The following is a 23,238-nucleotide window of genomic DNA, read 5'->3' on the forward strand; positions in this document are numbered from 1 at the left end:
AAATTCCCCAAACCACTCTAAAAATCCACAATTAGTCATTCATTTCGATTTTTTCTTTTCTCTAATTCATTTAATTTTCTAAAAGGACACAAGGAAGCGTTTGACAAAATTAAAATGATGTTTTGAAGCAGATCAAAATGCTAAGTGAAATAAATAAATGAATAAATACTTAACCTTTGATTAGCCTGCAATTGAGTGGGGAATGGGCTTATTTCTGTGACAGTTACAAATGCCACCCTCACACACATTAATAGGCACGGAAATAGAGAACCCCTTTCCAAAGATTAATCAGATATCAGTGAGATCTTAATTAATATCTCAACTCCTTTGGCATACAAGCTTCTATATATAGAAAGAGGTTAGTCTTCCAATAAAAACGTGCTTCTAAATTATCTCATCCTTCTCAAATGGATCCATTGTGCCAAAGATAGGGAAGCTATGGTCCTCCTGGGGTTCCTGGACTCCAACTCCCATCAGCCTCAGGATGCATAAGCAATGGTCAGGGATGATGATCACTGCCTATGCATGCTCTCTTCATGGGTTCTATGCTATGGAATTCCTTTCCAAGGGAAATTCATCCCACATCCTCCCTGCTGGTTTTCTCCAAACTGGTAAGAATGCCCTATTTAATTACGAAACAAAATTTTAAAAGATCCTTCCAGAAGCACCTTAGAGACCAACTAAGTTAGTTACTGGTATGAGCTTTCGTGTGCATGCACACTTCTTCAGATACATGTATGCACACAAAAGCTCATACCAACAACTAACTTAGTTGGTCTCTAAGGTGCTACTGGAAGGATTTTTTTTATTTTGTTTTGACTACGGCAGACCAACACAGCTACCTACCTGTAACTATTTAATTATGGTTTGCCACCTGAAAGCTGAAGCTGACCACTGTATCCCACTTTGGGGGGCTGTTTGCTGTGATCTTGCTTTAACAATGTGTTTAAATTTGTAAACCACTGGAAACTATTTCATGACATGTGTGTGTGTGTGTGTGTGTGTGTGTGTATAGCATTTAAACTTCTCATATTGATTCAAATACATAACTGGATTTTTTAAAAGTACTGTTTTGTTCATTTGTGAGGGTCACCCATGCAAACTGTGAATTCACTGGGGTTGACACAGGAGGAAAATATTAAAAGGGTACTTCCTCCTGTATTTTCCACAAAAATGGGAAGAAAGTAAAATAGTGGTTGAGATCCAGAGTACCCTGAGGACAAGTGTAAAGCACCTCCACTCAAAGAAGGAATAATTGCAGATTTCTTGCTCCAGTGACATCCCTCTGTGCCTGCTTTGGCTTTCTGAAACAGCTTTTTAGGGGAATGCAAAGTGCCACAGGATGGATGGATGGGAAGGGAATAGCTCTGCAGCACTTGAGGAACTCCGTGTGTGGAACGTTGGATCTAGACCAATGGCAACACTGGTGGCAGGTCAAACAGCAAACAGCATTTCAGCATCAGTCATTAAAGTTCAAAGATCAGTGCTCGTTAGGGCATAAAATACACAGAAACAGTTTATAGGAAATGGCAAGGGGTGGGGGGGGGACTCGGAGATGAGCTAATACATTAAAAATTTGACCCTCTTTGGTAAACAGGAGCAGGGAACATTTCAACAACCCAGAGTTAAGGGCAGAATGAGGTATAAAGATTAAAAACAAAACAAAACATTGGAAAACAATGAAAGAAAGATGTAAACTGTATAATTAATGGGGTTTTGTTCCTTTATGGCTGCTGAGAAAATAACAGTAGGGCTTTAATGAGGGGAGGGGAGTTGATGGTCTCATCTAGGCTTGTGAGGGCTGAGTGAATTATATTTATTAATTGCTGTACATTGCCCATCAGAGGCACTGAGGGTCCTCAGGAATGGACCCAGGTTATGGTCTAAAAGTACACTGGGCCACCACCTTGCTGAAACTAAGCAAGTCTGGGTCTGGTTGACTGACTTCTTGGGAACCACATTCAGGCTGCCTTGGGTTCCATCACAGAAAAAAAATGACAAGGTATAAATACTGGGCTCTATTGAATCGCAACCTGAATATTTCTCAGACTGTGGAAATGGTCTATCTGAGAGAATGGAGAGCAATGTGGTCAATGCCCTTAACAGGGGCAGAGGCAACACAGCCTATCATTCCGCCATCCGGTTCTCATTCAAAGTGGAAGCTAGAGATTTTGGCAGGCTTGATCTCTGCATAATTTCCAGTACTCCACATAACTCAACAGGTTTCAGGTGCTGGAGCATCAGAGGCCTAAACGATGCTTGAGATTAGCAACCTTAGTTCCATGCATCTCTGTCACATGTGATGGTAGGGATGAAAGAGGAGGACAGGTTAATTTCTCACACAAAAATGAGATGAGTAGTAACTACACATTTCGGCTCTTATCTCAAACTTCTTGTTATTATTGTAATAGAAGCTGGGGGTTATGGTTCATATACAGGGGAGGATACTCATCTCTCTTCCATGGATGGGCATGCTGCTGCCACATCTATCTTGAATAAAAGTGTTTAAAGAGCTTTAAAGTATGGACCTGTGCCTTGAAACACTGCACAAAAGGAATTCTGGATGACCCCTTATCCACAGTGACATTTTTATTACAGAAAAACACATTGTGGGGATGGGGAACCTGTGACCCTCCAGATGGACTACCGCCATCCATCCAGGAGCTGCTATCCAGTGATGACATGTAGAGAGCCACAGATTGCCCACCCCCGATGTACTGACTCTTGGTCCCTACCCATGAGCAGAAAGAGTCCTTCCATACACCATGTATACTAGGTGGAGGAGAGAGAGAGGTTCCAATCTAAACCAAAGGCGGTTTATTCATAACTAGGCACTCCAGGCGTACAGATAACTTGCAGGAACCTTGTGACTGGGTAGTCAAGTTTCAAGCACTGCAAGTGAGAGACAGAGAGACAGACAGACAGACAAAGAGAGAGGGGAGGGGACTTCGCTATGTGTGAAACTATTGGTAAGGGTGTGAGAGAGACGTTCATAGATTTGCTGCTCTTGTTCAGCTGTTAGAACTGAAATAATCCTTTAGTTTTGCTGGAAGTGTGGGATATGCTGAGAAGTTGTCATTCACGTGTAAACATGTAATATTCAGATTCGGTGATGATTTATTATGAAATGCATAATGCTTGCCTTTCCTGGATTTTATTCTGAACACAGTATGTTTATACCGTAGGAGACACTGTCCAGACATTACACTCTTTTTATAAGGTGCTGGGAATCTTTTCTATACAGCAAAGGTGTCAATGGCCTTGTGAACATGCGTTGTTTTATGGAACATTTGCATTTTATAAACTAACTGGTTACAAGTCTGAAGGGCTTTTTTAACTTGTTTATTACATTGTTACATTCTGTTAATTTTTGTTAGCCATCTTGATTTTCTAAGAGAAAAGCAGGAGGGATTAGTTTTTTAAAAAACAGACGAAGCGTATGCAATTTTTACTGTATCGTTAGCTGCCTTGAGTATAATATGGAGAATGACAGACTATAAAATGAAATAATGGCAACATAGCCAATGCCCTAAGCATCTGACCTTCCAAGCAGTTATCTCAAAAGATATCCATTTAGCTTCAACGACACAGTTCTGAAATAACTTTAAAAAAAAAAAAAAAAACTGGGCTAAAAAACTCGGAACTGGATTTGCCATTGCATTCTGAAGTCAGGATTTCCAAATCCTTTAGACCATAGTTTGTAGGATCAGAATTAAACCAACATACATAGGATTCAAACAAATAAGATCCAGGCATGAGCAGGCTCAGAATCTCACGTTCTCAGATCAACTTACTTATTTGATTTTAATGTAACAGGGCTAATCCTGTTTTTGTTGCTGATTTGTAATACTGAGTGGGTATCATTCAGCTAATTACGCTGGCTCTCTGCCTAACATATGGTGCAAAATATCACTCAAATAACTTTTTCAAAGAAGTATTTTTTAAAAAAAACTTTATAGGCTAACAAACTGTACAAATAATTAAGTTTTATACACAGTCCCACTGGTGACCCCCATACATTCAGCGGAGGCTCCAGGCAACTAAGACGTCTTAGTGACTTAATACAGGACTATCTTCATAGTGTATGTGTTAATAACCACGCTGCAAACATATCAAAATTACTTTTGACATGTGTGATCAAATCCATCAAAATTTAAAAAAAAAACGACATAAAGGCTCGTTGCATCTATTAGTCTAAGCCTTCTAGCTGCGCAGGCAATTTTCACCAAGAATGCAACTGGCAGGGACGGATACAACTGCAGGCCATATAACAATTTCTCTGACTGCCATCTCTGGTTGTAAATAATTAAAGAAAATCTGGATATGTCAGTACCATTACTCACAGCTTGTAGTCTGGGCTGCAATAACAGCTGCTGAGGGGCAAGGAAAGGCGAGCCCTAAAACATTCAAGGCCAGCTCGTGGGATTCCCAGAGGCATCTAGAGGACTGCAGTGGGAAGCAAAACATTGGACTCCATGAACCTCTGGTCTGATCCAGCCAGGGTCTTCTTATGTTCACATGAGATCATTGGCCAGCAGCACAATGTTTGCTTTGGACGGAAAACTAATATCCTATTATCATTCGAAAATTCTACACGTATTGGAATAAAAGCAACGGCATGGTAAGTATATAGCCCCGCTTGGTTTAAAACATAAATTAGCTTTTCATTATCAACTTGTAACTCACAAGCCATGGCTGTACCCTGGATAAGCTCCTGTGCAATTACAATTATTGGTATAAATTCAATAGCAACGGCCAAGTCATTCACATCTGAAAATTGGCTACAGAGCTCTGCACTTGATTGCAGCCACCGCTCCCATTATTGGCTGTGCCTATCGGCGTTTTCATTACAATGACTTCACACAAGAGAGTGACAGGGTATCTGGTAAAGAGGATTAATAAATCATGTCAGAGATGCATGAAATGGCAAGTTTGCCAAAGCTTCCCACTCCTCCACTTGGTGCAAGGGCCACAAAGCGAAACTAGGAAATGCAGTATAGAGACACTCTTAGAAATGTTCAGAAAACCAAGGCAGAAAAAAGAAAGGAAAATGAGCTTGCATCTGTAAACCCAAGGCAGTTCTGCTGCGTGCTTTAACCCAGTTATACATTTTCCCTACTCTTCATGGACAATGCCCCATGTTTCAGACACGTGTTAATTTTTTGATGCTTGCAACAAAAGAATTTCCACGTCTTATCTTATCCTCTCAATTACAACCCTTTCCAATGGAGCCAGCTGCAAGTATGTATAATAATCAAATGCAAAACTATCAAGTGATGTACACGGCGTGCGAGAGCTGCAGCTAACAGCAGTGTCATACAACCAATAGCAGAACGAACCCCAGCACTAGGCTAGCCAGCCACGGGATTAATTTTAAGAGTCCTGTATATTCCTTAAAAATCAGGTGTGGGGAAACTTTGGCCCTCCAGATGTTGCTAAACTCCCATCAGCCCCTGCAAGCATAACCAACGGCCAGGGATGATGGGAGTTGTAGTCAATTGTCAGTTTGATATCTTCTCCCCACATGAATGACTCTTACTGTGAGGTGTGAACCATCATAGAATCACAGAAACCTAGAATTATGGACCAAAAGCGTCATCTAGTCCAACCCTCTGAAATGAAGGAATCTTTTGTCTATTATGGTGCTCAAACCCAAAACCCACAATCAAGAATCTCATGCTCTACTGCCTGAGCCATCCCTCTCTTGCCACTGGCATGTTCTCTCTCACCCTCTCTGATATATAAGCAACATTTCAGCTGCATAATACATTCACTCATCACGATGTTCTGGATCAATTAAGGGTGCTTTTCTCTTCAATGCAGGAAAGGGCAACAGTCTCGCCAGACACAGTCTCACTGCACTTTGAAGATGCTCGGAACGCCTATAAGTCTATGCACAACAAGGACAAAACTCTGAATTGAAGAGGGGGACCTGAAAGATTTCCTGCAGATGTACTGTAGACTTTTAATAGCCTCACATGTTCAGTGTGATGACAGAGACAAGACCTTTCTCCTTTCCCCTCAGGGTAGGGTCACTGCCACATCCAAATTAGGTCTGGCTAGCAAAGCCTGTGCATAAGGCCGTAACATGTTGCTGCTTTACTGTGTCCGACTGAAGGGGCTGTGGCCAAAACTACAACACCAACATATATTTCTCTGTAGTATTCAGGGCTTGCAGCTAATCACAGTACCAGATTATATACAAGTATTTGCTGGTGCGGTGCCTGAAAAGAACTAAACTACTCAAAATACGGGGTGAATGAATGTAAACCCTAGAACAGGTTACCACAGTGTAATGGTATTTGTCCCAGCAAGGCCTAAAGCAATGATTAACATATTGAAGGGTGCCTTCCTTCAGGAGACAGAAGTTCCTGAGTATTATGCTTATTAGAGGGACACGGATGGCGCTGTGGTCTAAACCACAGAGCCTAGGGCTTGCCAATCTGAAGGTTGGCAGTTCGAATCCCCGCGACGGGGTGAGCTCCCGTTGCTCAGTCCCGGCTCCTGCCCACCTAAATGTTCGAAAGAACATCAAGTGCAAGTCGATAAATAGGTACTGCTCCAGTGGGAAGGTAAACAGCGTTTCCGTGTGCTGCTCTGGTTTTACCAGAAGCGGCTTAGTCATGCTGGCCACATGACCCGGGAAGCCGACTGTGGACAAACGCCGCAGGGGTACCTTTTTTACCTTTACCTATGCTTATTAGAAGGGACGCGGGTGGCGCTGTGGGTTAAACCTCAGCACCTAGGACTTGCCGATCGCATGGTCGGTGGTTCAAATCCCCGCGGTGGGGTGCGCTCCCGTTGCTCGGTCCCATCGCCTGCCAACCTAGCAGTTCGAAAGCACCCCCGGGGGCAAGTAGATAAATAGGGACCGCTTACCAGCAGGAAGGTAAACGGCGTTTCCGTGTGCGGCTCTGGCTCGCCAGAGCAGCTTCGTCATGCTGGCCACGTGACCCGGAAGTGTCTGCGGACAGCGCTGGCTCCCGGCCTATACTATAGAGTGAGTTGAGCGCACAACCCCAGAGTCTGTCAAGACTGGCCCGTACGGGCAGGGATACCTTTACCTTTAAAGGTAAAGGTAAAGGTACCCCTGCCCGAACGGGCCAGTCTTGACAGACTGTGGGGTTTGTGCGCCCATCTCACATTTATTGGCCGGGGGCCAGCGCTGTCCGGGGACACTTCCGGGTCACGTGGCCAGCGTGACATCGCTGCTCTGGCGAGCCAGAGCCGCACACGGAACGCCGTTTACCTTCCCGCTGGTAAGCGGTACCTATTTATCTACTTGCACCCGGGGGTGCTTTCGAACTGCTAGGTGGGCAGGCGCTGGGACCGAACAGCGGGAGCGCACCCCGCCGCGGGGATTCGAACCGCCGACCTTTCGATCGGCAAGCCCTAGGCGTTGAGGCTTTAGCCCACAGCGCCACCCGCGTCCCACCCACCTTTACCTTTACCTTTATGCTTATTAGAACACCTCTAACGTTTGTTTTCTTTTTAAAAAATCCATTCAGCATGGATCCTATGCATTTACTTGGAAATTGGCCCCACTGAGTTTTTCAAACCTCTTGGGCTTGCTGATCGGAAGGTCGGCAGTTCGAATCCGTGCAATGGGGTGAGCTCCCGTTGCTCTGTCCCAGCTTCTGCCAACCTAGCAGTTCGAAAGCATGCCAGTGCATGTTGATAAATAAGTGGGAAGGTAAATGGCGTTTCCGTGTGCTCTGGTTTCCGTTGTGCCAGAAGAGGTTTAGTCAAACTGGCCACATGACCCAGAAAGCTCTCAATGGACAAATGCCAGCTCCCTCGGCCTGAAGCGAGATGAGCACCATACCCCATAGTCGTCTTTGACTGGACTTAACCATCCAGGGGTCCTTTACCTTTTTACCTTACCTAAGTTTAGGACCACTGTTATCTCTTGCCATCTACAAACCTCTCAGCCAAGGGCACAGCATTTAAATGGATAATGCTACAGATAAATATATCAGTAAGTCATTCATTCCATCTTTTCTTACCCTCTCTCTCTCTCTCTCTCTCTCTCACACACACACACACACACTCGCACACAGTTTTAAACACTAGTGGAAATGAGTGAATTGCATTATGCTGTCAATCGACCGACAAGCAGAGAACTGACTTAGAACTGCCTTTCCACACAAAGCGCTTTTCCAAGCCTTATTACCCATTTTGTAGATCAATATTTCACAAAGACAACCATGCACTACAGATAACTGTCTAATCAGGCTCTTATCTGGTGAGTAAGCACACTTTTCAGCTCCACTGAAAAGGCCTGCAAAAACTGCTTATCGCATGAACCGGTGAGATAATATAATAATAACGGAACAGAACAGCACCAGTAGGCTGGAATACAAAATTGAAATAAAGATAAGATTTAAACAATTCCCAAGACTGTGATCCGCACCTCTGTAAATCTGGAGCAGCTGCATTAAAAAAAAATCAGGCATGCTACTGTAGAGTATGCTGCTTCATGAGGACATCCATGCCAAAAGATGTTTAAAAAAATACTAAAGGTATAAATATAGCATCCAATGTTTCGTCTCCTTACTAACAAGAGTGAAATGGAATATTCATGCTCATCTCTAACTCCACAGTGAGTTGATAAGAATGTTATGCTCCATGGTCTCAGGGTTGGGCCTCTAAAACAATACATGCCAATATGCCCAGCCCCATTTCCAGTGCTGAGGAACACAATAAACAGCCTCTGGCATCTTCTCCTTCAATCATCCACCCAGTGCCAAACTAGACACCACTGAGGAAGCCATTTTTGTCCCTCTTAATGTCTGTCACCCTCACATATAATGCAGAGGTGGGATCTATTTATTTTTTATATATACTCAAGAGTGCAAACAGAAAGCTGAACCCTCCCACCTACAGGAGAGGGTCATCATAGCTCAGTGGCTTTGCAAGTGGCAGCTCCCAGATTCAATACAAGCTACACTGAGATGGAGGAACCTGTGGTCTGACTGTTTAAGGCTGCTTCCTATATGCTCTCCTGCACCCTGTTGCATGAGGGTGCTTTTTCATTACGAATTGCAGGAAGGCTTTGAAGTGTGTTCAGCTGAACACATTCAGAAGGGCCTTTCAGACATTCCTGCTCACCATGGGAAGAGTAAGTAGAGGCAGGTTTTGCTTGCACACCACGACACCTCTCCACTTTCAGCCCCCATACATTCAGCAGAATGCCTGAAAAAAGCTATTAATTTGCTTTTTTATTTATTAATTTATGGCAAAGCTTTTGCATATGCCTCAAGATGAAGAATCAAATGATTCTATCAAGATGATAGAATCAAAGAACTGCAGAGTTGGGAGGGACCTTGAGGTGGTATTTGGTGAGCTATGAATGGGCTGATACATAAATAAGAAGAAACTGAGTACGGAGGTAAATGAAACACTGCTGACCCTTGCAACAGATAAAAGGAGAACTGGGAATTGCCTAATGCCACATGTTATTACAGAGTCTGCCAAACGGTTGGGACACTTGAAATTCTGAGAAAGTGCCATTAGGTGTCCTTCACAAAATGGTTGCTATGAGGAGTGGACGTAACACAAAATGGCTGCCGCACCTCAAAGTGCATAAAAAGAGACAGGACCCCCCAAGACAGTGCAGGCATGCCCCCTGCATCAGCCCCCCATCAACTGAAAAAGGCAACATCATCAGTGACCACTGCATGCACTCACAGAAAGAAGCTCTTCCCAACCCTCACCTGTTCAGAAAAGAACGGAAGTTGACTGTCCAGGCCTAGCATCCAATGAAATGTTCGAGGTGGTGTGTTCATTGTAGTAGAGGCTGAGCCAGTGCAAACAGGTACAGAGCAGGGACAGCAAACTATCTCTCACACATTGTGAACTTCTGAGGGGATATTGAATCTTTGCAAGCCCACAGGTGCTGTGTTGGCAACCCTTGTGCTATTATATTTATTGGGAACGTTTGGTCAGGGTGGAGCTGCTCCATGGGTATAAACAGGGAACTAAAAGAGCTGTTTATCTGCAAGGATCATGTTTGCAAAATTTTCTTCAGTGGTTAACCAGGGAACAAAGAGTGCTGTGTAAAAGCTGTAACATGTGCAGCTACCTAAACAGAAGCATCCCTACAGAGAAAGACATCTGCCTGAAATTTGGTTAAGCAAAGTTCTTTTTTTCAAAGACAGCAGAACTTCTTGAGGAGATGAAGAGACACATTAACCCCAGACCAAGCCTGGTCATAGATGCCCAGAAGATGCAAAAGCAAGAGGAAGAGCTGTTGCTTTGGTAATTTGATGTTCAGATTTTTAAAAACTCAAGGTGCTCTTTGTAGTCTTTTCAAAATGGAAGTGGAACAAGCATAATTCACAAGGATGTTGTGACCATTTTGGGGGGGCATGAATGGCCACAGAAAGACTGTGTAGACTTTCCATTTATCCCTCTGAAGGCTTAACAATGAGGAATTATGAAATGCAGTTCTTGTATAAGACACTCAAATAGTATTGCTAAAGAGATGCGTTAGCCTACAGGCTAACACCACGGGGGGGGGGGGAGTCTATGCCAGCAGAACCCCAGAGTCCTGTGAAATGGTAGATTCCAAGTGATTCATTGATGGTGGTGATGATTGCCTTGCCTTTCATCCTGGAGAACCCCAGGGCCATGCACAATATGATAAAAAATATAATACCAGCTATACCAGCTAATTAAAACACTCCCCCCCCAAAAAAAAACATACTACACTAAAGCAACAGCTCAACATAGTAAGCACAATACCAAAGACTGCTACAACCTAGGGCAAATCTATATCCCAAAAGGGTGCATGAACAAATAAATCTTTAAAAAGTAACAGTGTGGGATACAACCATACTCTCCTGAAAAGAGAACTCCATAATTGGGGTGCCACCACCAAGAATGCTATGTTCGTGCCACTGTATCATCACCTTGGAGGCCTCTTACAAGCCCATGACTCCAAGCAGAAAATAATTTGTTGCTTCTTCTGTATGTACTATTAATAGTAAGCAAAAATCTAGCCAAAATCCATCACCTGTAAGTCCTACAGATGTTGAAGAGAAAATTGAGCACATGCTTGTATCTCTTCAATTGAAATCAACGGGAGTTATAAGTGGTGTGTCATCCCCTCTCATACCTCCACCCCATTATTTTTGGGGGTATTCCATTTACACGGACGTAAGAACTAAATAATTGGACCAACTAATAGCTCAAGCCAAATTATGGTCTATTCAACCCAAAGCAGAGAATTTACTTGCTGGCAGAAAGAGAGAAACAATTGCAAAAGAAGACTCGTTTCCATTTACAGCAACAACATGGTGCCAAAAATATCTAAATAAAAATGTGGTAGATTCTCACAATGATAACCAAGGGTACTGGCTGTTCTTAAGCACTGTTTAGTCTCCAGAGTCATGAAGCACTGAAAACTGTTTTCATCTTACTTGTGCTAGTTATAACATATGTTCTCGACTTTGAGCAAACTTTGAACTGAACTATAAGTGGGTTAATTTTGGCTGGACTGTGCCCAGTATATATCGCCAGCTGGTAGTTAAACCCAATGACTGCATGTCTGAAAATGGGAGACAATAAAATTGATACACTGCTGCCATGAGTATCTTATGCGATTGAGAAGAAAAACCGCCTAAGCCAAATTTTAACCTGGTTCTCTTTTTTGGTGGGTATGCCGTAATGTTGTCACATTAGCCAAACAGGAGGCCTCATTCTGGCGGAGCCAGTAGGAACAGACTGAAAACACCTCTCAAATTCAAGTTAATCTCTCTCTCTCTCTCTCTCTCTCTCTCTCTTTTTTTTTTTTTTTAAATATCCTAGCCAAGGCTAAGTATAAAGATTCAGAAGGAACATGAGGCCCTTCAAGGTAACTATTTATGGTACAAATATACCCAGTTCAGGAGGAGGGGTAGGAAAAGGGAAGATTCAAACCCTCATTTTGAAGCTAGTTGAAAACCTGAGGGAACAACCCACTTATTTCTGAAATATATCCCTTATATTTTATTAATAATAATAATAATAATAATAATAATAATAATAATAATAAATGTTCCAGTTTTGCAGTTACAAAAATGATTGAGACCTAACTTAGCAGATACAACATGCAGGCAGAAAAGCAGCATGCAATAAACTAAATATGTGAATATTCAGTAAAAAGAAACTGTCTCTTTTTTTGACAGTTTTGCAGTAAGACATTTTGCCGCTGTGAGATTGAGGGGGAAATAGCTTTCCTTTGTGAAGCATCCAACTGAGCTGACGAAATGAAATGTAAAATTCAAACTAAGTGGCAAGGATTAATAAAGAGACATACTCTAGATACCAATGGTGGCAAGGTACTCTTTGGGTCTGGTGGTTGAGCAGTACACAGAAACACCAGCAGTAGGTAGAGCCAAAGACAGGCAGAGCTGCAACCTAACTGGTTTTAAGTACGAGGGCAGGCAGGTGGGACTGGCTGGGGTCAGACTGGGATTGATGGAGCAATGCCCCCACTTGCTCTAATGGCCCTGCCTCCACAGTTAGATACTGAAATTAAAGCAGAAACAGAAGTTCAGTTCACATGTGACTTCAAGCCAGGCTCAACCCTAGTTTCCAAACATGGTTTGTATGGCAAGTATAAACCATACTTTGCCAGTTCATGTGAAACTGCAAACTTTGATTAGTCTCAAGGAGGAAATTACAACATATGAGCACAACAGCGCAAAGTTTGGCATTACATGTGAACCAGCTCTCTAGGAAGTTATGGGTAATATCACCAATGAATAGAAGCCAATGTGATCCGGCTACACTTGGATAACTTCAGCCGGGTAAATTGAGAACTATTGTTTCAGAAAGTTGAAATTTGGTAGGTTTGCCTTTACATGTGAGCTAATTCAAATTCCTACCCCAGCCCCAATGCTCACTTGTGTGCTTTGCATAGTAGATGCGGCACAGTTTATGTAGTGTCATTGTGTAGAGTGGCAGGGGAAACCCAGCCAGATGGGCAAGCAAGGGTATAAATAATAAATTATTATTATTATTATTATTATTATTATTATTATTATTATTATTATTATTATATCTCAGCATTCCTGCTGTCACTGCATGTTGATTGTTGCATTCTGTTTATGGGGAATATGTGGATTTTGTCCGTGAGTGACATTACAATTGATTTCTTTTCTTCTTCTTCTTTTCTTTTGATAGAGCTACAAGGGTACTGTCATGGGCACTGAAAGGATTCTGTCAGTGTTGCTACGTAAGCTTTTGCTTCTATTGCAATCGTTCTTTATTTTGCATTTGCTGAAGAGGTAGCAATGTGTTATGTTACACTAGCTCTGGCATAATACTTGCTTATGTGATGGGAGACACAGGATCACTCTGTAAGAAAATGAACAAAGTGTTTTGAGCAATGAGCAAAGTCAAAATGGTACGGGAGATTCATAGAGCTCCTGGTATTTATAGGTTGCAATCCTATTCCCACTTAACTTGAAGAAAGGCTCATTGAACCTACTTCTAAGCAGATATGTAATGGGCTGCACTGTATGTTTGAGTTATAGAAGACATGGGCAGCTTCAGATTGGATCAGGGTAACAATGCTAAAACGGCAGGGAGGTGAGAATTAAGCCTTCCTCCTCCCCTCACATGTATCTACATCACCTCCCGCAAATCTACTATTTGCCGCAGTGGGGTTGGGGATTACTTGGGAAGTGTTTGAATGATTCAGATTTAGGAAAAGGCAAAGGCAGAGGGTTAAATTCCTCTTTTCCTAGTACCATTGCTTCAATCCCATTTAGTGTCATGCACAAACCAGTTGCTATTAAACAAAACTTAAAACATCGGGAAATCACGGATCTCCCACATTACATGTATATAGCTCTCAGTATCATCATCAGTATCATCGTTAACTTGTAGCTTATTACTTATCAGAGATTACATAATTGTCACTTGAAAATTAGAACGAGGCAACTCCACACCATGGAATAACAAAACTGCTGTTCAGTCCCGGGCAGGCATGGATACAGACAAGTCTGAGACCCTCAAAGGAAGTTGATCCTTGACTTTCCAGAACCACAAAGGCCACATTCTGATGTTACTTAATGTGGTGTGTATTTAATTGCATTTTTTATTGCAAGGAAAGGAACTGCTGCAGGCTTTTCGTTAATGGAAACAGCTGCAGAAATCAGCTGTTTCTGTGTTGGGAAACAAACAAAGGATTCGGATTGTATCAAAATAATACAAAGAGAAGAATTACTGACCACACAAACACAAAACGAAAAGATTTACATGCTGAATTCCAAGGTATTGTTGGATGCGGGGGGGGGGGGGAGTGCTGAAATTGTAAAAATATTATAAAAATGCCACCACTACCCTTCAATTTTTCTACCAAAAAAGACAGAAGAAAATTGAGGATAGAAGATAAACGATATATCTTAGAAGCTATGCATAACACCAAATGTAGGAAAATATGTAGGGGAATGCTTTTCAGAATAAATTTCTAACAGATGTCTGCAGCAACACTTTTCCATTTCACAGAACATGTGAAAAAGATTAGCAGGTTCATGAGGTTAACACACGGAAGGAGGGGGGCAGACAAGATACAATTGAACTGCTACCCTGATTTATCAACAATATTCAAAACAAAACTACCAGGATACTAAAGCTATACCATGTCAAGTATATAGATTTGTGTGTTTCTGTGTGTGTAGACACACACAGAGAGAGAGAGAATTGCAGTTTTCATGTTCAGCAACACAGTACAAATTCTAAACCAATTAAGGCCCTGTACAACACAACAAAGCTAATGAAAATAAATGCAGCCATCTATTTAGTTCTGTCTGTGCCTGCCTCTGCAATGCGATTTGCAAGCTACAGTGTCATTGACCTCCATTCTGCTCTGAATGCCTCAGAGAGAAGGAAAGACAATGTCGTCTGCATTCAACCAACATCACTGGCTTTCTGCCACACATGCAAAATAATTTCAGGAGGAATCGCATAGCATTATGCACCAGGTACTTTATGAGTTGGAGCGCACCAGCTCCAGGAACTATTTCTTTTTCACTGTAACTTCTGGATCTTTCCTTTATACTGCAGCCTCCATGCCAAAAGCACCTATTTGAAAATAATAATATAAAAGTATCTCTATTCTACTTGGGAGCAGAATGTCAGGATGTTGTTAACAGCTGATTCTGAACATCTTACGCCTCTGATGGCTTGGTGTGACACCTACACTAAAAAAATAAATTCTTTAATGAGCTTGCATATCAAACTTGTTATTACAGAAGTGGTTTGTTCATTTTGGAGGCTGGTGAACAAAGGCCTAATGTGGAAATATGTGCATACAGAGAGAATAGCTCATTGGTAGAGGGCATAACCCAGGCAGATCTAAAACTTCCATTAAGCTATCAAGGTAAATTTCTGTTGATTTCTATCCCGCTATGATATATACCGTTGATTACTACTTTTATTGATTATGTCCAGCGCCTATTAGTAGAGGGAAAAAAGCAGCTTCAGACTTCTCTATATGTCATCAGGGGTGTCACAGCAGGCAGGACAGATCAAATGTTCATTGGGCAAGACTACCATGTGAAACAATGTGTGTACAACACATTTGGGGCTGGAGCCATCCGTCTCCTATAGAGAGGAAACAGGCAGGGTAGAAAATGGAAGACTCAACTTCCACCATCTCTCCCTGGTGAACAATTGACTGAAACTTGATGAAGGGTGGAGAAAATAAAGTACAAAAGCCATAACACTTTCAGTTATTTATTTCTGGAGCATTTTGGTGTATCTGTAGATCTGGTGAAGTCCCTGCACTCATTTGCGCAACCATGTGGTGCCAGGTAACTCATTCCATTAGCACAAGGATTTAGAGTTGTGTAATGGACGGGACTTGCCAATCGCATGGTCGGCGGTTCGAATCCCCGCGGCGGGGTGAGCTCCCGTCTTTCGGTCCCAGCTCCTGCCCACCTAGCAGTTCGAAAGCACCCTTAAGTGCAAGTAGATAAATAGGTACCGCTTTATAGCGGGAAGGTAAACGGTGTTTCCGTGTGCTGCGCTGGTGCTGGCTTGCCAGAGCAGCTTTGTCACGCTGGCCACGTGACCCGGAAGTGTCTGCGGGCAGCGCTGGCCCCCGGCCTCTTAAGTAAGATGGGCGCACAACCCTAGAGTCGGACACGACTGGCCCGTACGGGCAGGGGTACCTTAATGGAACTGTCTCCCTCTGCCCCAACTGAATCTGCCCTGGGGCTTCACCAAACCCTCCAGAGCAGGAGGGGGGCAGAAAGGAATTCTGTTGCACTAAGCATAAATCCTTTCACTCATTGAACAAGTGCATCGGATACTGTCCAAAACTTCCCCTCCCATTCCTGCCCCACATTTTATTGAAAAAAATCTGCTCTAGGAGTTCTCAGATTTCGTCCAGTTCTACCCTATACATCCAAGATGAAGGCTGTTCTGCAAACTAGGCAAAAACCAAAGCGTGTGTGTAATTGCAATGTATGTAATTCATAAAGGTAAAGGTAAAGGTACCCCTGCCCGAACGGGGGTTTGTGCGCCCATCTCACATCTATAGGCCGGGGGCCAGCGCTGTCCGGAGACACTTCCGGGTCATGTGGCCAGCGTGACAAAGCTGCATCTGGCGAGCCAGCGCAGCACACGGAACGCCGTTTACCTTCCCGCTGGTAAGCGGTCCCTATTTATCTACTTGCACCCGGGGGTGCTTTCGAACTGCTAGGTTGGCAGGCGCTGGGACCGAACGACGGGAGCGCACCCCGCCGCAGGGATTCGAACCGCCGACCTTTCGATCGGCAAGCCCTAGGCGCTGAGGCTTTTACCCACAGCGCCACCCGCGTCCACATGTAATTCATATTAATGTGCAAAATGTAAGTTAAAGTTAAGAAAATCCCTGTTTTAAAATTTAAAAATACCCCTGGACATAGGAAATTTTAAGTCAGGCTCTAACAGATATGGTGTAGAACAACAGGCGATTTGGGGGGTGGGGGAAACAGCTTTTTGCTGGACTCAGATAAGCATACAACTCTGAGGATGTTTATCTGACATTTATCACCAGGGGATAGATCTGGAAATCACAAGGACCAGGCTTCCTTGTAAGGTTTATGAGGCTTCCTGTTCTCGCTCAGAAAAGGAAACTTTTCATTATGGAAATCAGTTTCTCTCTTTCTCAAGGGGGAAATTTCACCCTGGTACAAATAAAGTCTGCCCCACTTAAATGATGCTCGAAGCATTTATGAGGCAGGCCTGCCCCCCACAACAACAACAAAATGTACCTCATGGTGTTTTGATAGTCTACCACTTCAACAGTCAACTTCTGTCCTTAGAGAACACTTTTTACTAACTTTTCAATATTTGGGTGTGCAAGCAAGGTTTAACTTTTCTGTTTTGTAAGTATTTTTATGCACTTTGGGGAGCTCTGGTTGAAAAGTGGGATATAAATCTACAAAATAAATACAGTGAACGCATTAGTAAAATAATGCAATTATGAAGAACATTTCTATTGCCTCAGTCTAGGTAAAAAAGAAAATGAGACTATTTTCCCAAGCTTCTGTTTCATTGACATGCTGGACTTCAGTTAATTTTGCTGCTGGTAGTTACATTTAACTGTTTGCTATTTTATCTGTTGTTGCATTGGTGTTTGATACCGATTTAAGTAAATGGATATATACTAATTCAAAGCTGCTTTGAATACATTTCAGGGGAAAGAAGAATTTCTATTATAAAAAGTACATGTGTGGTCTAATGGAGCAGCTAAGTGTAAACAGGGGAATTCTCACTTCTCAGAAACTCATCTCTGTCATGAATTCTCTATGTGGCCTTTAGAGAACAATCCTCAACATGTCTACTTATATACATTTCTCTCACCTTAAAGAGCTATTGTGAGAATGGCAATAAGGCAATACACACAAGGTGTTTCGAACATTTAAAATGTACAAATAAAAACAACAATTTTGATTGCATTTGAATCATATTGGTTTTTCAAAAGAATATGTGAACCGCCCAGAGAACCTGGTTAATTGGGCGTGATACAAATGCCAATAAATACAATAAACAAACATGTTTATTAACTATCATCACTACACGTTCAACGAAAGTACCGCAAAGCAGGAGCATAATGATTTTCAGCCAGGTCACGTCAAGCATCTTTCCCACCCTGCATCTTAACTGGTGTCAGATGGATAATAGGCCACAGATAAAGTCTAGTTAGCTGAACAAGATTGAGATAATACATATTAGGGGAAACAGCTAGAGGACATGACAGGAACTAGGCCCATGTGCCTCTTAATGGGCACATCTGTCATCTGTTTCATAACCCTTAGGTATTGTTGGCTCCCCGGCGACTGCTGCAGTCCCAGAGAGAAGCAGCTGTCATGATTGTTTCCATCATTTATTTGCACTTGGGAAGCAGGTTAAAGCATATTGCCTTCTTTTGTCTCGAACTTCCCCATTCTTAGCCCGTCTTTTGAGACTCTGCAAGCGGATTTGCGCCGGTACCCTTCTCTAAAAGGCTGCACCTTTAAATTCCTAGCAAAATGAAATAAAAAACAGAACCCCTGTAGATTTTCAGCGCTGCCAGTCAAAACAAGAATGGCAGCCCCACGGATAAATAAGAATAAAACAGAGCCTTCTGAGGCGAAGAGCTGACAATCTGAAGGAGGAAACTTCCTTGGAGAGTGAATTTTAGCTGGAAGTATTTGGTGGTGGTGGTGGAGAGGGAAAGAATCTGATCGATCATCAGTGGGGGGGGGCACGGAATCAACTCAGATCCAAATGCTTCCACTCCAGTAAGGTGAATCAGGTGGGATATATGATATGTGGGCATGACAGATTCTATACAACAACAACAACCTGCAACAGGCTTGATAAGCAGTGATGAGGCCTTGCTGTATTCATTACAAAACTATTCCACCTTTAGTGGGGTGCACTGAACAGCTTTCAGAATGAGCGTCGCAGGAATGTCTAGTCAAGCTGTGCCTCTACTGACTAGTCATGGAAGAAAACTGGTGTGTGTGAGAGAGAAGAGAGAAATCTCTTGCAGCAGCCACACTGTTACTCTATGTTTCCGCAGCTGGGGAAGGACCTATATAGCTGTCAGCAGTTGCTCTTACAAACAGATTTATACAAGATACAGGTCACTGGAAAAGCTCAACCTGGGGTTTAGGGATCTGAGGCACAGGAGCCCACTGCAGCCACCAGATCTTTCTCTACCAGACTCTCATGTCTCTCTCCAGGCCACACGCATCCCAGTGACCCTCATTCTCCCCCCCAAAAAAACGTTTTTGCCTGTCTGGAATGTTTCCCTGAACTCTGATATTGCATCTTGCTTCTCTGGATGGAAGATAGAGAAGGATGTCTCTCTGTGTGTACAATCTAGCCTAGCGTACAAAGGTAAATTTTTTTTTTACATTCATTTCGCCTCCCACTTTTGGACTTTCTTTGTATTTCCCCCTCCCTTCCCTCTTTCATTTCTCCATCCTTGAGAAATGCTGCCATAAAAATAAAAATAAAAACTGCTCCAAGTGTGAATATTCCTTCTAACACCTTTTGCAGTGGAGGCTGCTGCAAATCATTCAAACAGAAGTGAAATCACACTTTGTGGTTACTGTCAAATGTTCTTCCCAAAGTCTCATGTGAGCTCAGTATGGGAAGCAGAGGGGCTGTCTCTTGAAAGTGGAGAATATCGATACACTACTACGGGGTAAAATTCATTCGCTTTATTCGCAGTGTTTCTTTTTTTCCCTTTACATCTAACAGTCGCAGTGTGGTGTAGTGGTTAAGAGCGGTAGTCACGTAATCTGGGTAACCGGGTTCGTGTCTCCGCTCCTCCACATGCAGCTGCTGGGTGACCTTGGGCCAGTCACACTTCTGTGAAGTCTCTCAGCCCCACTCACCTCACAGAGTGTTTGTTGTGGGGGAGGAAGGGAAAGGAGAATGTTAGCCGCTTTGAGACTCCTGAAGGGGAGTGAAAGGCGGGATATCAAATCCAAACTCTTCTTCTTCTTCTTCTTCTTCTTCTGGATTCCCCTCTCTCTGATGTACTTGCATGTTTTATTTATTTACTTATTTTTTTAGTTCTGTTGCTGCAGATTTTGGTATGGTTTGTCAGAGTTGGTGATCTTTTTTTAAAAAAAATAAAAACTTAATTCAGCAAGAAGTTTGCTTACTTAAAGTTAACTTAAGTGTTACTATTAAATTCAGTAAAACCTCATAACCTATGTTTTCCTGTTTAAATGTAGCTTATTTTGAAAAGCTTGTGCAGCTACCCAGCACTGCATTCCTTGTAAATATCAATCACTGCACTTTCAGGCAAACATCTTTACAAGCCTAATTTCTCGCTGAACCTGCAATTCAGCATTAAAAAGCTACTAAAAGGGCAGGACATTAAGTGCAATATAAAATTTAAAAAAAAAAAACTGCAACAGATCTTGGATCGTTTTCCAAACTTGTAAATATGAGGAAATCTCCACACAGAAGATAAAATGAAGATAGAAGAGGAAATGTGGAGAGGGCAGGGGGAGAAATAGCCTCTCTCTCAAACTGAACAGAGGCCAACTTAATAGGGAATACAACTGGCCTAGACTAGGTATACCATGGTAATCTGGAATTTCTAAGGTAATATAATAATAATTTATTATTTATACCCAACCATCTGGCTGAGCTTCCCCAGCCACTCTGGGGTATTGTAGGTATTGTAGTTTTGCTGGAGTAGATAGATGATTCTCCCAAACCAGCTTTTGGTCTGTTTCTTGGGTGTGGGGGGAAATTTATTGGTGATTGGACGCACGAGGGGTTAAGAATGGGGATGAACACCCAAGTCTGCATTCCACTGAAAGCAAAGGCTTGAATCTGCATTTGGATGTGCATCTCACTGAAAGTTACACCCAACATGCAGGAATGGATGTTCATCTTGATGCGCATGATTTATTCCCATTTATTCCTAAATGCAAGACACTTCGGAGATATCCGCAGAAACTGTGCAAGCAGTGGGAAATATAAAACTAAATTCCTATTTATATTGTGCTTCCTTCCTTCCAAATGCAATTTCTTCAGCTCCCTTCCATCCAAAGATACTGAATGGAAGAAGCAGATCCATGAAACCAAGGTATATGTTCGCAGAGCTGCCATATTCACTGGGACAGATGGAATATGGAGGAACTCTGGCTGCTCAGGTTGAAATGACTGGAACTACTTGAATCAGACAGGATGGGACAGGTAGCCTCCCTCCATAGTAAGATGCCAGGACTGAGTGCAGGAAACAGGGGAAATGTACAGTCAGCAGGGACTGATGCAAAGGAGCAAGAATGTTATCGTGCAGCTTAAACAACAAGCAGTTCCTCAGTTGCCTTGGTGGCCAAAGAAGACACAATAGTCTCCTGGCTCTAACTTTGTGTTGGTTCACGTCTTCACAGAATGCGCCAGGCTCCAAGTCAGACACAATTTTCATTTTGCCCTCTCCAGAAAACCCAGAACAAGGAGCAAGATGCATTTTCTCAATCAAGCACTTCAGTGCCAATTCTTAAGACTTGCTCAACGTCAAACTCCAACGGATTTCCCCTTCTGTCAGGGGGTCAGTTGGGCTTTTTGTCAGTTTGTGTGGTCTGGCAAGTGGAGCTTTCAGTTCTACTTTTACAAATTTGCTTGAATAGGTTGGGTTTCGCTTTTGCTAATTTCATTTTTAGCCTCGGTACACTTCGCCATGGAGGGCTGGCGAAGGTTTCATTTGATTCGTTCTGTTTAGTTTCCCTTTTGTACTAAGAATATTTTCTCAAGTGATGCTCCAGTAATGTGAGGCCTGACAGAGTTCCCATTCCACTAGTCACTAGCCTTTCCCTGCAAACAGATCTGGGTTATCATAAACATTGGTAAAAGGAATGGTTCTTAGCAGCAGGAGACAGTATGTCCCCAGTTACATATAAATTAATCAGATTTTATAAATATTAGAATCATAAAGGCTTCAGATGGCACACTAACTGGCAACTGCTTTCTAATAAGGATATCTCCCAGACCAACCTAGATATGCCAGGAATTGCAGAGTTGAAAGGGAGCCTGAGAACTATCAAATTCAACTTGCACCAAGCTCTAATCAACTTCACCCATTGATTTACGGCATGGCTGGGTGAAATCACAATCACACTCCCACTCCTACTATCAACTGGGAATAACCTTGGAATATGTCGAGGAAACAGGTGTGAATTAACAATGCAATCCTATACATATGTCTACTCAGAAATATGTGGGGCTACTGGAAGGTAAGAAGGTAAGTATCAGATTCAACTATATGAATGAGGGAACCTCTAGTCCAGCAGATGTTCTAGACTATACATACCATCATCTCTGAACATTGGCATGCTGGCTCACCTGAAGGCCACAGTTTGTAGTCATGTGTGGCTTGGGCCCAGGTTACCTGAAAGACAGTATTTCCCTATGCAAACCTGCCTGGGTGTTAAGATCCTTGGGTGAACACCTTCTCTTGGGCTCATCGACAACAGAGGCACAGTTGCCTCTGTTGACACGAGAGAGAAAGAAACTTTTCCGTGGCTCCTTCCATATTGCTGAATTCCCTACCAAGAGAGGTTAGGCTGCCTCCCTCTTTTTATCCTCTGAAAACTAAGGTGCAGATAATAGTCAACACTGGGCTGCTGTCAGGGCAAACTGTACATTAATGCTGGCTTTAAATATGTTTTACAGTGATGTATTTTAACTATCATTCTTACCTAGTTTTTATTACATCATAGTTTATAATTAAAATAATAATAGATTCTCCATTCCAGATATCAGTTATAAAGAGCAGCAGTACTGACATGGCTCCTGACAGCCAGATGTCTGTCTATGTGGTCAGTGAATATTTTTAGAGCAATAAAAAAAACCAAAAAACCAACACCCAATGTTCACATTTAACTACCACTGGAGCGTTTGCCATTGTGCTCCTCTCTACAGTCATGCCAGGTGGCTTGACAGGATGGATTTGGCAGTAACTTCTATTTTAAGCTTATCTTGCCGTTTCTGTTTCTCAAAGCTGTGCTACCAAGCCACGGAAATAGCAAAAAAAAAGAAAAAGAAACCAAAACAGAAAACACCTCTCCCATCTCATTTCAGAACTGCATGGGTTAAAAGGCTATTGAGCTAATATTATTTGCAAGTCTGCTTTCTCCACAAAGGCAGCCATAGTCTGACCCTGAACCCAAGTAAGCGTTTATTGTTGTACCTCTTCTGATTGTAAATCAGAGAGCATAAAAGGGGACTTAATGGGGGAAACAT

The 23,238-nt window shown here is 42.6% G+C and overlaps 1 protein-coding gene and 1 long non-coding RNA gene across 26 annotated transcripts in view; one reads left to right on the top strand and one right to left on the bottom strand.

The window, feature by feature from the left end:
• Positions 1 to 23,238, bottom strand: part of MBNL1 (muscleblind like splicing regulator 1) — a 179,653-nt gene that overhangs the window by 98,396 nt on the left and 58,019 nt on the right. The gene's annotated exons all lie outside the window — the stretch shown is intronic.
• Positions 923 to 17,939, top strand: LOC309533379. The gene is made up of 3 exons (XR_014220190.1): positions 923 to 2,969; positions 15,246 to 15,373; positions 17,679 to 17,939. It is a non-coding gene; the product is annotated as an uncharacterized lncRNA (long non-coding RNA).

The sequence above is a fragment of the Podarcis vaucheri genome (genome assembly GCF_965113315.1).
Source record: "Podarcis vaucheri genome assembly, chromosome: 5".
Taxonomy (NCBI): domain Eukaryota; kingdom Metazoa; phylum Chordata; class Lepidosauria; order Squamata; family Lacertidae; genus Podarcis; species Podarcis vaucheri.